This window comes from Carettochelys insculpta, chromosome 7 (assembly GCF_033958435.1).
Source record: "Carettochelys insculpta isolate YL-2023 chromosome 7, ASM3395843v1, whole genome shotgun sequence".
In the NCBI taxonomy this organism is placed as follows: Eukaryota; Metazoa; Chordata; order Testudines; family Carettochelyidae; genus Carettochelys; species Carettochelys insculpta.
The window spans coordinates 20454456-20468423 of NC_134143.1; positions in this window are offsets into that span (position 1 = coordinate 20454456).

The following is a 13968-nucleotide window of genomic DNA, read 5'->3' on the forward strand; positions in this document are numbered from 1 at the left end:
CTACCCAAGGCAGGTTTTCTTCAATTATTTACTCTCCACTTTCTGCCAATCATGTTTTATTTGCGTTTTTTGTTAAACTGTCAGATTCTTCTTGTTTCCCAACTCAAATCCCTGTTACACAGCGATTTTTGATGAGGGTTATCCTAAGAATAGCTCTGCAAGCAATGTACTTGGCAGCTCAAAATCCCCTACATGTATTTGACAAATAAGGGTATGGTCACAATTTGATCTAATTCCAGTAGCATGCCACGAAAGGACACATACACAGTCTAGTACGAATGAGGTCAACAACAGCGGTGATACAGTAAAGAGGAATGGTCCACAAGATGAAGGGTCAGTGCTTGATTTGACACTATTGGGAAGTGTTAACTTTGGTGGATAAAGCAATTATCCAATGTTTAATGGAAAGGTAGAGCAGAGTTCACGACACGTCCGCAGAACTGAAGTTATGATCCAGCTCCCATTGACTGCTAAAAAAAAAAAAGCTTCCATTGCCCACAGTGGGAGCTGCATCTAGCCATTGAAGAATGAATGGTGGAAGGTCAGGGTCCAAACTTCTTGCTGTTTTCCCAGGCAAAATAGTTCCATGAGGGTGGAATTAAGGCTGAGCAGATGTCTAATGAGAAAATGCCTTAAAAGAATAAAAGAAACAGCAGCAACCAAAAAGAAATTGTGTAACTCCTTATATCCCAACTCCTTACATCAGAGTCTTTTGAGAAAAACAATACAAAACATCTAAGCCTGTTAACTTCACCTGAACAAATATAACTCTGAAGTCAGTGGAGCTATGCTGATTAAACATGCTGGGATTTTGGCATCAGGATAATTTCTTTAGGATAAAATTCAGGATTTTGCTTGATTGAGAGTATCTGCACCATGCTGTGGATTTTAAGAACTTGAAAGTCATAGACTATAAGCATCATAGACTGCTTCTCTTCTGCCTCTGTTCCTTGCACACAAGGACTGAGTCTCAAATTTTTGGTTCTAAACATACAAAGCTGCACCAGATCCCCATCTTGTGTACCCATTCTGTCATATTTGTATGCTCTATGTGACAGATCTGAAAATCAGGAACCTAACCTGTGAACTTAGCTAATTACATGTGCTATGGTATTTAAATATCAAATAACGGTTTAAAAGTACGCAAATTCTCTGAAAAGAGTGGGGTGATGGTGGTGTTATGAAAAAGAGAAGAGTAAACTCACTTTACTCACTTTAGAGTATCTGATGAAAAAATCAGAACTAATGTTCTGTTGCCTAAGATTTCATGGAAACAGGTTAACCGCAGTGGTTTAGAGACCCTTTCAAAGCTGTGTCCTGTCTTATTCTCCATTCCTACACTGACCTTGCAGGTTTCTTTGCTTCCAATTTTTAAGGCAATGTGCATTATTCCAGTCTGGAAAGATCTTCACAGACAGCCAAAAAGGAACATAAAGGATATCGTAATGGTTCACAATGTTAGATCCATTCTGTTTATTTGCTTGCCACAATACATTTGCCTCATGCAACTACCTAGTAAAAGATTTCTGGGCCAAGCTTGTCTTTAGCATCCATGGGGTTACAACAAGGTTGGATTTTGCCCTTTCATTACAGCATCGAGGGATTTATGTGTGGGTAGGTATCTAACATACTGACAAAAATTTAGCACATCTGCTGCTGCATTCATTACTCTGTATTTTCTAAGGAAAAAAGATTAAAGAATCACCATTTTATCTAATATGGCAAAACAAGCAACACAATGTAGTGGAGTATTTAGTATAAAATGAGCTGAAAATAAAACAAAGAACAACAATGATGCACTTTCACCATGAGGCCTTCATTAAAACTGACCTATAAAGTATAAAAATAAAGGATGCATATTTGGTATGTATTAGATCCTCTTTTCTTGAGGAATCATTGCATTCTACTTTGATCTTTGTTTCTGTTGGAGCTACTATATCAAGTCCTGAAACATACTGAGCAACTGTGACATTCAGCAAGCTCAGTGGAAGTCATTCAACTCTCATGATAAACCATGTGATATTTAACACTTCAATCTCCGTCTTTCACACCTTTCTCCATGCTTTAATCAAGAAGATTTTATGGCGATCTGAAATAAGCAAATATAGTAGACAACCAGCTTGGCTGCACAGTGACATCTTTGGTAAGCTTAAACACAAAAAGGAAGCTTACAATAAGTGGAAACTTGGACAGATCACTAGGAAAGAGTATAAATATATCACTCAGTCATGAAAGGGTGTAATCAGGAAGGTGAATGCACAACTGAAATTGCAAGTGGGGAGGACTAGGTTGGATATTAGGAAATATTATTTCACTAGAAGGGTGGTGAAGCACTGAAATGTGTTACACAGTAAGGGTGGTGGTTTTTAAGTTACGGCTTGACAAAGCCCTGGTTGGGATTATTTAGTAGGGATTGGTCTTGCTTTTTGCAGTGGGTTAGACTCAATGACCTCCTGAGGTCTCTTCCAGCCCTGTAATTCTATGATTTTTGATTAATAAATTAAATAAAATCATTATTATGCAGAGACAGTGTCACTCTATATTTAAAGATGAGACTCACTTCCCATTATAAATGTGCTTCCATTTTACAAGTCACAATGTGTGCCAGGGATATCCCCTCTCAAATCCTCAAAAAAGGATATACCACTTAAAGTTTTTCACAAGTGTCAGTTTGCACAAGTTTGTCAGTGCAAAACTTTCTGCCAAAAATGATTGAATCTGGCAAACCTCTTTTGAGATATGGGATTTGGGGAGATGGGAGAAGTATTAATCAGGGGGTTTTACTATTCTTCTAATACTTTTCCCCCAGGTCTCATGTCAAAAAAAATGATTCTTCTAGAAACTTCTTGGTGTGATCTAGTGCACAGGGTCAATTTTGAAAGAGAATGAATCCATCAGTGAATGATGGGAACCTGAGCTTTTATTCTAAAAGAAAGTAAGTCTGACTCTCACATTTCTCCATAGGGAGATAAGCCATCAAAATGTAAAGTGGTTGCTGGAGAAGGCTGCAACCATGTCTATTGCTGAAAATATGCAGAAAATGTAACAACTACCTCTATCCTCCAGGCCCTTTCACCAGCTGTGTATCTCCATGATACATCCAGCCACTGTCGGCAAAAGCTTCTAATTCAATTATGGTGTGCATTGCTAGTATCTTCTCTTTCCCCTTATTCCCTACCAAAGGATACAACTACTAATGCAGCCTTTATTCCTTCTGCGTACCCCTCAAATAGCTTTAATGGCAGTACCTACTGTGTCAAATATTAATTCCTTCCCTTAGAGCCTATCTACCTCCCTTCCCTAGAGGGAAAAAAGTTCTTTTGGGCAGGAATGTCTCTGGATGGCGTATCTGAATATTAAAAGACTCCATAAAATAAGCCCCAGTTCAGTTCTTATTCTGAGAAAAACCTCTCCTTTGTCACCATGCCTCCTTGTCTGCAGCAGCAGACTTCATCTTCCTCTCAGCAACAACCTTGCTGAACTGGAGACCCTTCTTCACAAACAGCAGGCTTGCTGATACAACCCTTCTCCTACAGTGGAACACTTTATGTGAGCTAGACAGAAGAATCTTCACCAATCTCACCACTTCAGAATGGCTTGTGGTGACAGGATTCTCACACCCTACCAAACAGCAGAGCAAATGGTGGAAACTTCACAGAGATACAGACATATGCACATAGTATCAGCTGCTGTGGCATAGTGGCTTCAGCACAGCTGATGGCGGGAGGGAGCCACAGGGCTCAGGACAAATCATGGAATCTATTGTTTTCATGAACACTGTCTTGTCTATTAAGGTTTACAACAAGTGAAGTTTGGAATATAGTCAGGGACGGACACTTGGGAGAAACATAGTAATCAAGATACAAAGTCTGAGGTTGAAAATTGGAACATGCAAGTGATCAGTTGACTCAGTGATCACCTGATTTGTGGATGTGTGGGGTGAATGGAAACTTGTGAGTGAGATTGCCTGTGGAGCCAGGAGGCTAAGGACCATGAAGGAGGAACACTGAACCTCTGCATTGCTGGGTGACCAGTGCATTTAAACATTTAGTATTGATTAGTTATTTGCTTAGAATTGACAACATACTTCCACTTCACAAACCACAATGACTCCCATTCTGTTTAATGGGAGTGGACCGGATAATGCTGAGTATTGTAGTAAAACCTTCCGATATTGTCTCCCCATGAAAAACAGAAACTTTGATTCACTGCACCTATGTGTAACACACGGTTTCATCTCATCAGTGAATTCAAGAAGCAGAATACCTTCTTCAAATTATATGGTGATTGCCTATCTCCAGCCTTCTTCATGATCATACACGGACCACAGAAAAAGATGTATTTTAAATTCCTTATTAGATAAATAGCACAGTAAATGCAATCATTAAGCTCCTATAAGCCACCAATTAGGCTAGTGTCCTTAAGCACAGAGTGCATCTATATTTGCAAGACTCCTAGGTCCAAATCATGAAATTATAGTGGTTACACAAAAGGAAGAACAATTAATGCAGTGACAGTGCATCTTAGCCCCAAAGATTGTTTTTATAACTAGTTTCATACATACTAATGTTCTGTGGTACAGATTTTCAGTGCTCCACCCAGAATCTTTACAGGATGCTATGTATGCATCCTTCAAGGCTATGAGCCTATTTCTTCTTTGGCCTGCCTGCCGCTTTAGAGAGTGCTAACACACAGAGTGATGATGGCCCCAAGCTGTCCTTTGACTCATGTGGCAAAACTCTGGCATGACATTGTCTAGCATGGTACCAGAGAGACAGCCGTGTTAGTCTGTAATCTATCAAAACAAAAAAGCAGCTGTGTAGCATTTTAAAGACTAACAGAATAATTTATTAGGTGATGAGCTTTCATGGAACAGACCCACTTCTTCAGATCTATAGCCCTACCAGAAGAGACTCAATATATAAGGCACAGAGGTCCAAAGATTGTTATCGAGGCTGACAAATCAGATAGAAGAGCAAGAGAGTGGGGTGAGGGGTAGGGAAGTAAGTGTTAGATCAAACTTCAAAGTACATAAAATAGTCTTTGTAAAGGGTCAGGTAATTTCTGTCCCTGTTCCAACCACATGTTAGTGTGTCCAATTTGAATATGAATGTTAATTCTGAACATTCCCTCTGTAGACAATTGTTAAAGTCTCTTTTCTGGAGAACGCAAACTCTCAGGTCTTTAACAGAATGGCCCAATCCATTAAAGGGCTGCCTGACAGGTTTGTGTATTTTGAGATTTTTGATGTCTGCTCTATCTCTATTCATTCTTTGGTGAAGAGTGTTTGCAATTTCTCCTATAAACAAAGTATGTGGACTCTGTTGGCACATGATGGCATATACGACTTTAGTTGAGGAACAGGAGAATGTGCCAATGATTCTGTAATTAACATGATTAGGTCCAGTGAAGGTATCTCCAGAATAGATATGTGGACACTCTCCAACAGAGAGTGGTATTGATCTGGCCATCAGTGATTTGTACCGTAGTGTCCAGGAAATGTATCTCTTGTGTAGAGTGGTCAAGGCCAAAGTTGATGGTGGGATGTAGATTGTTAAAGTCTCTGTGGAATTCTTCAATGACATATTTATCATTTGGATCTATGATATGCTCTGCATGGTGATTCAAAGAGGGAAACTTCTTGGACTGTTGCAATCCTTTCACATTGTCAGAGAGCTGGGCAGAATGTAGCCCTTAACTTTCTAATGCCATGAATTACAGACTTCATAAAGCTGTTCTGTGAAAAGACAGGGAAGAAAAGTTAGGGGGATGGTATAATTATGGTCATTGTTCTAGTGCAGTGGCTTTTCAAATTTAAGATAGAAAATCAATGGCTCAAACACCTCAGAAAAAACCCTGTATCCACAAAGAAAGTGTCATATAATAGTCTCAGAGGGGTTAGTATGTGTAGGCTATGTCTGCACTAGCCCTGAAGATAGACCCACTCAGGATCCATCTTCCAGGGTTTAATTTTGTGTGCATGGTAGGGACACGCAAAATTGACCTCACAGAGGTCACAGTGGACCATTGTACTCCTCACTAGGTTTTAGGATTAAGGGAGGTCGCTGGAAGAAATTCTCCCATCAACCTCCTTCAGTAAGGACATCCAGGTAAGCCAAGTACAGATACATCAATTGTAGCTACGCAATTGCTATCACTAGACTTGTGTGTCTGCAGTTGATTTACTTTGCATAATGTAGACATAGCCACAGAAAAGAACAAAAATAGGCAGATGTGCTAGATGTTTGGATGCCTTCATTGTGCATACCCATACTTGCAAATGTTTGAGTTTAAGTTTCACTTTAACTACTGATTTCCTGGATTTCTAATAGAAGTTTGTTGAAAACTGCCATGTAATGCTCAGGTAAAATTTTGAACCATAAACTTTCCATCTAATCTAGTCTATTTTACTCTGTCTTCAATCTAAATTCCAGAGTCAGATTGTCTCCAGCAATATTTTTAAACAGTTGGTTAAAAAACTCAGGATAAAACATGTAACAGCTAGAGACACTGTATCTCTGTCATGGGAAATCTGGCTGTTGAACAACCATTCAAACTGTGGTGTAACTGAAAGATGTTGAAATTTGTAGGCTGTCACCTCACATCACAGGTTTACCAATTCCTGCTTGCAGGATGGGGCAGGGAAGACATCTATAAGAAAGCATGTGAGCAGGGCCTAGCAGTGGTTGGTTTGCAGTGAGGTAACCTAGAGTAAGGTTAGCTGAGCTTTGTCACTCCATTTTAGGGAGCAGCCTGCTTTGTCTGTCTAGTCATGTTGTTCTGAATTCCAAGACATAGAGTAGCACTATACTACAACATTCCAGCAGGAGCAGTTTATGTTTTTACCTAACTTAACTACTTTGTGTATATGCCATTAACTTAACACAAAAGATCAGATGAATCCAGTCTGTCTTTAGCAGTTTCAAAGCCTTCCTCCTCCACGTACTCCCTCTCCCAAAACAGTCTACCCCAAGCAGAGTTCTTACTCCACCAAAGGTAGGAGAGCTAGAGTCCCCGGTCTTGTCTACACTACCACCTTCCTTCGAAGGAATGATGGTAATTAGGGTGTTGGGAGTTTACTAATGAAGTGCTGCTGTGCATAGGCAGCACTTCATTAAGCAAATTCCCCGCCGCGGCAACTCCGAAGCTTTAAACTTCGAAGTACCAGCATTTCATTAGTAAACTCCCAACACCCTAATTACCATCCTGCCTTCGAAGGAAGGTGGTAGTGTAGACACAGCCCCCATGAAGTCCACTAGGAACTTTACTATTATTATTGATTTTACGTGTAAAATGCTCACTCAACAGTGAGGGGAGACCAATAAATAATAACATATTAAGTTGGACAATTTTAGTAATAGTATTGGCCTGATTCTCCAAACTGCCATAAAAAATTTTACAGCAGAGTAAGTGTGCAAACATCAGTTCAAACTGGTGTAAATGGAGTAGAGATTCAGGGTTGAAGTCTTTACGATGATGACAGTATCACTATACTAAGCTTTGTGGCATTCTTCCAGAAATAACTCTTAAAACAAATATTTCCTAGTCTACCCAATCTACCTATAGCTATTTTCTTTTTATAGTCACAATTTTTTCAGGGGTGTCTGTCATGTCCTTTTCCCAATGTGTATGAGTTTAAAGAAAACTTCCACTTGCTGCTTATTTTGTGACTAGAGAGTATTTCAAACTGCTGTTTAAACATTAAAGTGATCTTTCATTTAGCAAGGTCTCTGCTCTTAGCACATTTTTACTTCTGTAGTAGTAAATTAGCTATAATGAATTAGCACTGTTCTCCGTCATTAGCAATAATCTTCCAGAAACAATCCCCTTCCATAAATATCTTTTTAAACTACATCATGTGGTTTTGGAGTCATCTGCAATTATAACTAAATCACATGGCACTGTCAGACCCCACCAGTCCTCATTCACAATCGCAGGTGAAATTATAGCAATTATGGACTGAAGGAGATTTTTCATGCTGATGTTCAGAATTCCAGCTCTGCACTTCCTAAGGCATTCTTCATGAGGCTACTTCAGTCAGGCAAGAAAAGTTTTGTTAACAGTGACTAGAATATTTCAGTAGCACAAGTGAATTTGCTAAGTCAATGAGGCATCACTACATTCTCAAAGTAACCTATCTTCTCAGTGTTCATACTTTTGCATATCATTTTGATTTGGTAGCAGTCATATGTCAGATTTTTCTAAAGAGATCAGGACCACATTTTTAAAAGCATAGTAACTAAAATGGGGCCAGATTTTCAGAAGATTCTCTTTTTTGCGGGGGAGCTGAGATATTCAAAATTGCTGAGCATTCAATGTGTTTACCTGTTTTAAAAAATTAAGCCATCCACTTTGCAGGCGAAATGGAAATTGAGCTCTTCTGAAAAACTGTCTGTATGTGATTGTGTACTTCAGGGGTTGGTAAACAGAATAGCCAGAAAAGCCATTTTTTTTCCAATTTAGTAAAAAAAAAAATCAATAATTCAGGAGCCTCAATGCACATGAACACAAAATGATCCTTAATAACATTAAACCATGCTTTTTGTAACCCCTATTTTAAGAAAAGTGCACACAGTTATTTGTAAAGTGATACATGTTTACTGCAGGACGTTCACAAATTTTATGTATTCTATTCCTCACACTTTAAGTGTGTGTTTATACCACTGTCTTCCTGATTTTCATACTAAATCTTCTCTCTCTCTGGAGGATGCTATCAGGAGTTATTCAACATTTTGAAATCATATAACGTTTGTTATTTAGATATGAGTTGTTCAGTTTTCGGGCTTTCATATTTCATTGTTTATCCAAAATAATCAGGAGGGTTTTTTTTGTTTTGGTTTGGTTTGGTTTTTTTACTTTGTAATTATAGGCTACGTCTACACGTGCCCCAAACTTCGAAATGGCCACGCAAATGGCCATTTTGAAGTTTACTAATGAAGCGCTGAAATGCATATTCAGTGCCTCATTAGCATGCGGGTGGCAGCGGCGCTTCGAAATTGACGCGGCTTATTCCCATGGGAGTAAGGGGACTTTGAAGTAGGCGGGGTCCTTTCGAAAAGGAGCCCCGTCTGGACGAGCCGCGTGGCGGCAAGCGGCGGCAATTTCGAAGCGCCGCTGCCGCCCACATGCTAATGAGGTGCTGAATATGCATTTGAGCGCTTCATTAGTAAACTTCAAAATGGCCATTTGCGTGGTCATTTCAAAGTTTGGGGCACGTGTAGACACGGCCATAGTGTTAGGAGCCACAAAGAAGTCTTTAAAGAGCCTCATGCATCTCCAGAGCCGCAAGTTGCAGATCCACGGTCTAGTTAACGGTTCTCCAAATTATATCTCCTCATTGTCCTTTCTGATTAACCACTTTACAAAATATTGGTTTAGTGCTTATGAAATGTGCCAGACTGCCATTGCAATGACTCAAGTGCTGCTTATCTGCAGAAGTAGTACATCATGGGTAGTGGCACTGCAAATATTTCCACCACTAAGCCTCAATCATTACTGAAGGAAACTACTCCACAGGGGACAAGGAATTTCTGTGCTCACTTAGATTCTTAATTCCTCTGCTGAGATAAGGTAAAGGACCCAAGTAGGCTCAGATGTAATGGTAGTTTTATTTTACAAATGTCCATTAAGAATTGAATGATTATTGTTTTACCATGTCCATTAAGAAGTGAATGATATCAATAATTCATTTCTCATGTAATGCCATCAGACATGAGACTCAAAAGAGTAAATTGTTTTGGTCACACCTAACTAGGGTTTTGAACTTTGAAAGCTCTCTGCAGTTTTGATCTCCTTCTCTCTTTCTTTCTTTCTTTCTTTTTTATTTATTGGGATAGTTATATCTGTTATTACATGTAGAAGCCTCATACGATTGTTTTTAGTTCAAACCTATGCCCACACTGCCTCATAGTGGTTTAAAATGAATAGTAAATCTTTTGTGCAAATTCCAACTCAAACTCTTCCTCATGTTTTTGGAATTGAGCCAATGGTCCTATTGGTACTTAAGGCTGTTGATCCTGCAGAAGACTGAGAATAACCAAGAGAAACAAAATAGAAGATGCTAATGAAGTCACCTTGAACTCTATTAGGACAATTTATTTGCACATAGAGATCCACATTGCCACCTCTCTGTGCTCTGTAAAATGTGTGGAATCATGGCATTAGATTAGATAGGCAGTATTGATTGATTACCTCCCAGCAGCCTAACTGAATTTGTTAAAAAAAAGCATGGAAGATTTCTTGACAGTTTTACCTCTGCAGAAGGAATACCAGTTTGGGCACTTTAGGCAGATTTCTCTCCCCCATGTGCTTTGGAAGTGGGACAGATCAGGGATCAAGGATCTGATATGTAGTCTCCACATGTTGCTCTTTGTTTTCCTTATTGGTATAGAAACTTATCTCTCCTGGATAATATGTATTATTAGAGTGATTACTTTTGGGAAGTAGCTAAATTTGGGTGTCTCCTTTTAAAATAGCAAAATAAAACACGATCACATTGACAAATTTTTGTTGTCAGTTTGGTGAACTATACACAGAGCAGCACTCTAAAGATAACTCTTTGGGGGGATTATTGTTGCTAAATTGTTTTGTTTAGATTTTATTTGGCTTTTGTATATTATCACTGTGCATCTCATGTGCTCTTAAAAATCTCCAATGGTAGAGTTTTCACAACCACCATAAGAAATTTATTCTAATAGTTTACCATCCTAACAGAAAGATTTTCCTAATGTCCAACCTAAATGTCCTTTGCTGCAATTTAAACCCATTTCTTCTTGTGCTGTCTTCTGAGGTTAAGCAGAACAATTTTTCTCGCCCTTCCTTGTGACAACCTTCTAGATAATTGAAAGCTGTTATCATGTCTCCACTCAGTCTTCTTTTCCAAACTAAGCAATTCCCATTTTTCAGTCTTCCCTCATAGATCATGTTTTATAGGCCTTTAATCATTTTTGTTGCTTTTCTCTGGACCTTTTCCAATTTGTTTACATCTTTCCTGAAATGTGGTGCCCAGAAGTAGACCCAATGCTCCAGCTGATACCTAATCAGTACAGCAGAATTACTTTTTGTGTCATGCTTATGACCTTCCTGTTAATACATCCCAGAATGATGTTTGCTTCTTTTTTTTTTAATCAGTATCACACTGTTGAATCATATTTAGCTTGTGGTCCACTATGACCCCTAGATCACTTTTTGCATTACTCCTTCCTAGGCAAACAAAATCCCTTTTTGTGTGTGTGCAGCTGATTGTTCCTTCCTAAGTAGAGTACTTTGCATTTGTCCTTATTGAATTCCATCCTATTTATATCAGACCACTTCTTTGTCCAGATCTTTTTGAATTATGACTCCATCCTTGCAAATCATCCTGGCTTGGTGTCATTCACAAACTTTACAAATGTACTCTTTATGCCATGATGTAAATCATTGATGAAGACATTGAACAGAACTTATCCCTGCAGATCCCCACTTGTCACGCCCTTCCAGCATGACTGTGAACCATGGATAACTGCTCTCTGGAAATAGTTATCCAATCAGTTAGGCACTCCCTTATAGCAGGTCCACCTAGGTTGTATTTTCCTAGTTTATTAATGAGAATGTCACGTGAGACTGTTTCAAATACCTTATTAACATCTCAGTGTACCACGTCCACCACTTCCCCTTATCCACAAAGGTCATCCTTTCAAAGAAAGCTATCAAGTTGGTTTGACATAATTTGTTCTTTACAAATCCAGGCTGGCTGTTATGTATCACCCTATTAGCTTCTAGGTGTTAACAAATGGACTCCTGAATTATTTGCACCATTATCTTTCCTGTTACAGAACTTAAGATGCCTGCCTTTTAATTCTCTGGGTTGTCCTTATTTGACTTTTTATAGGTAGGTACTATATTGCCCTTTTCCAGACTTCTGCACTCTCTCTTATAGTCTATAACTTTTTCAAAGATAACAGCTAGTGGCTCAGATATCTCCTCAATCAGCTCCTTGAGTATTCTAGGATGCATTTCATCAGGCTCTGGTGACTTGAAGACATCTAGCTTGTCTAACTAACTTTTAACTTGTTTTTTTCCTATCTTAATTTTTAAACCTTTCCTAATCAGGCTAATCAATTGTGAGCATCTGTCTTGCTGATGTCAGAAACTGATGAAAGCAGATATCCAAGCATAAATACACATAGCCTGATGAAAATTTTGATATTTTTGATATATTTTGACTCTGCTGGTGATGGTATTTAAATTTTTCATTACACAAATAGTATTAAGAACGTGTAAAATAAACTATGAAAGTAAAACTGGCAACTGCTGTCAGGTTGTTAAACATTTTAACCAAAAGAAAAAATGAAACTAAAAACCAAACATGTCTGCTGCTTCTTCTCATAAAAACATAAACCAGTCTGCGAAGGGTATCCACCAGTTACCGTGAAAATGAATGATTTTGCTGAAGCACGAAAGATGGAGTCTGCATTCTAGAAATTGTACAGATGTAGTAGATATTAACAACTGACTGGAGCATGGTCTTTGACCACTTATACGTATGCTTAGCACTATACACGTGAGTATGACTTAGGGTAAGTCTATACAGAAAAGTTATTTCAAAATAACAGCCAGTATTTCAAAATGACTATTTCAAAGTCTACACAACACAACTGCTATTTCAAAATAATTGTGCAATAGCAGCTGGATAATTTCAAAATCGGTAAGTGCTAAGTGCTATTTTGAAATGCATTTTTGTGTGTAGCAGTGTTACTTCAAAATCAGCTATTCCAGAGTAGCTCTTCTGGAATAGCTTATTTCAAAATAAGGCTGCTGTGTAGACATACCCTTACATTAAATAAATTAATAAATAAATAAATGTTGGATTGGGACCTTTGACTGTAAACTCATTGGGGCAGGGACTGTAGTTTCCTGTGTGAATAGATATTGCCTAGCACATTGTGGGCACTATCAGAAAAAAAAATGAATAATTATAATTACAGTAGTTTTATGCAATGTTTCTTTTTGCCAAGCTCCATAGTTTGAGATATTTAGACTTTTATTTATTCCACACCCCAGTTACCCTTTAGACTACAAACTGTTGTTTTCTTATATATTAATTATTTATTTGTATAATTGTTCCCAAAGGAATTAGCTGAAAAGAATTAGAAATGTATTTGCATCTATTAAAATATTAATAAACCTCCTAAATTCACTTCATCAGTGTGGAAGTCAATCACTCTAAATCAAAGCTTAATGAATATCAAAGAGTATTTTATTTTTTCAAGAGATTATGGAAGAAGAGTGCCCTATATTCTAAAAGTAATTTGAAAGTACAAATAGCAATTTTAGAAAAAGACCCAGGTCACATCTTCCTGCAGCTCAGAGTTCACCAGCATAAATGGGTATTTGTTGTATGTAAGGGAAATAAATAACGGTTTCCTGAATGTTGACAGGTATCATGCTGTTCCTATAGATTTTGCCTTTTCAATGGAAATGTTTAAGCTATTTCTAGCAGTTGTTTTTGCTGGTCAAAAACACTTAATTCATGCTATAGTTTCCAAAATACAGATTAAGAAACAGCAGGCAGATTATTCAACAAGATCTTGGAATATATTTGATACTTTTTTTATTTCAGGAGGAGGAGAAAGCTACTGGGGGAAGGCTGTTCTAGATTTGATCTTAACAAATAAGGAGGAACTGGTGGAGAATTTGAAAGTGGAGGTGAAATGAAATGATAGAGTTCATGATTCTAAGGAATGATAGGAGGGAGAGCAGCAAAATAAAAATGAAGGATTTTAAGAAGGAAGACTTTAGCAAAGTTGATAGGTAAGGTCCCATGGGAAGCAAGCCTAAGAGGAAAAACATCTGAAGACAGCTAACAGTTTTGCAAAGAAACGTTATTAAGACCAGAAAAGCAAACTGTTCCACTGGGTAGAAAAGATCGGAAGCATGACAAGAAGCCACGCTAGCTTAAACAGAAGATCTTAAATGATCTAAAAATCA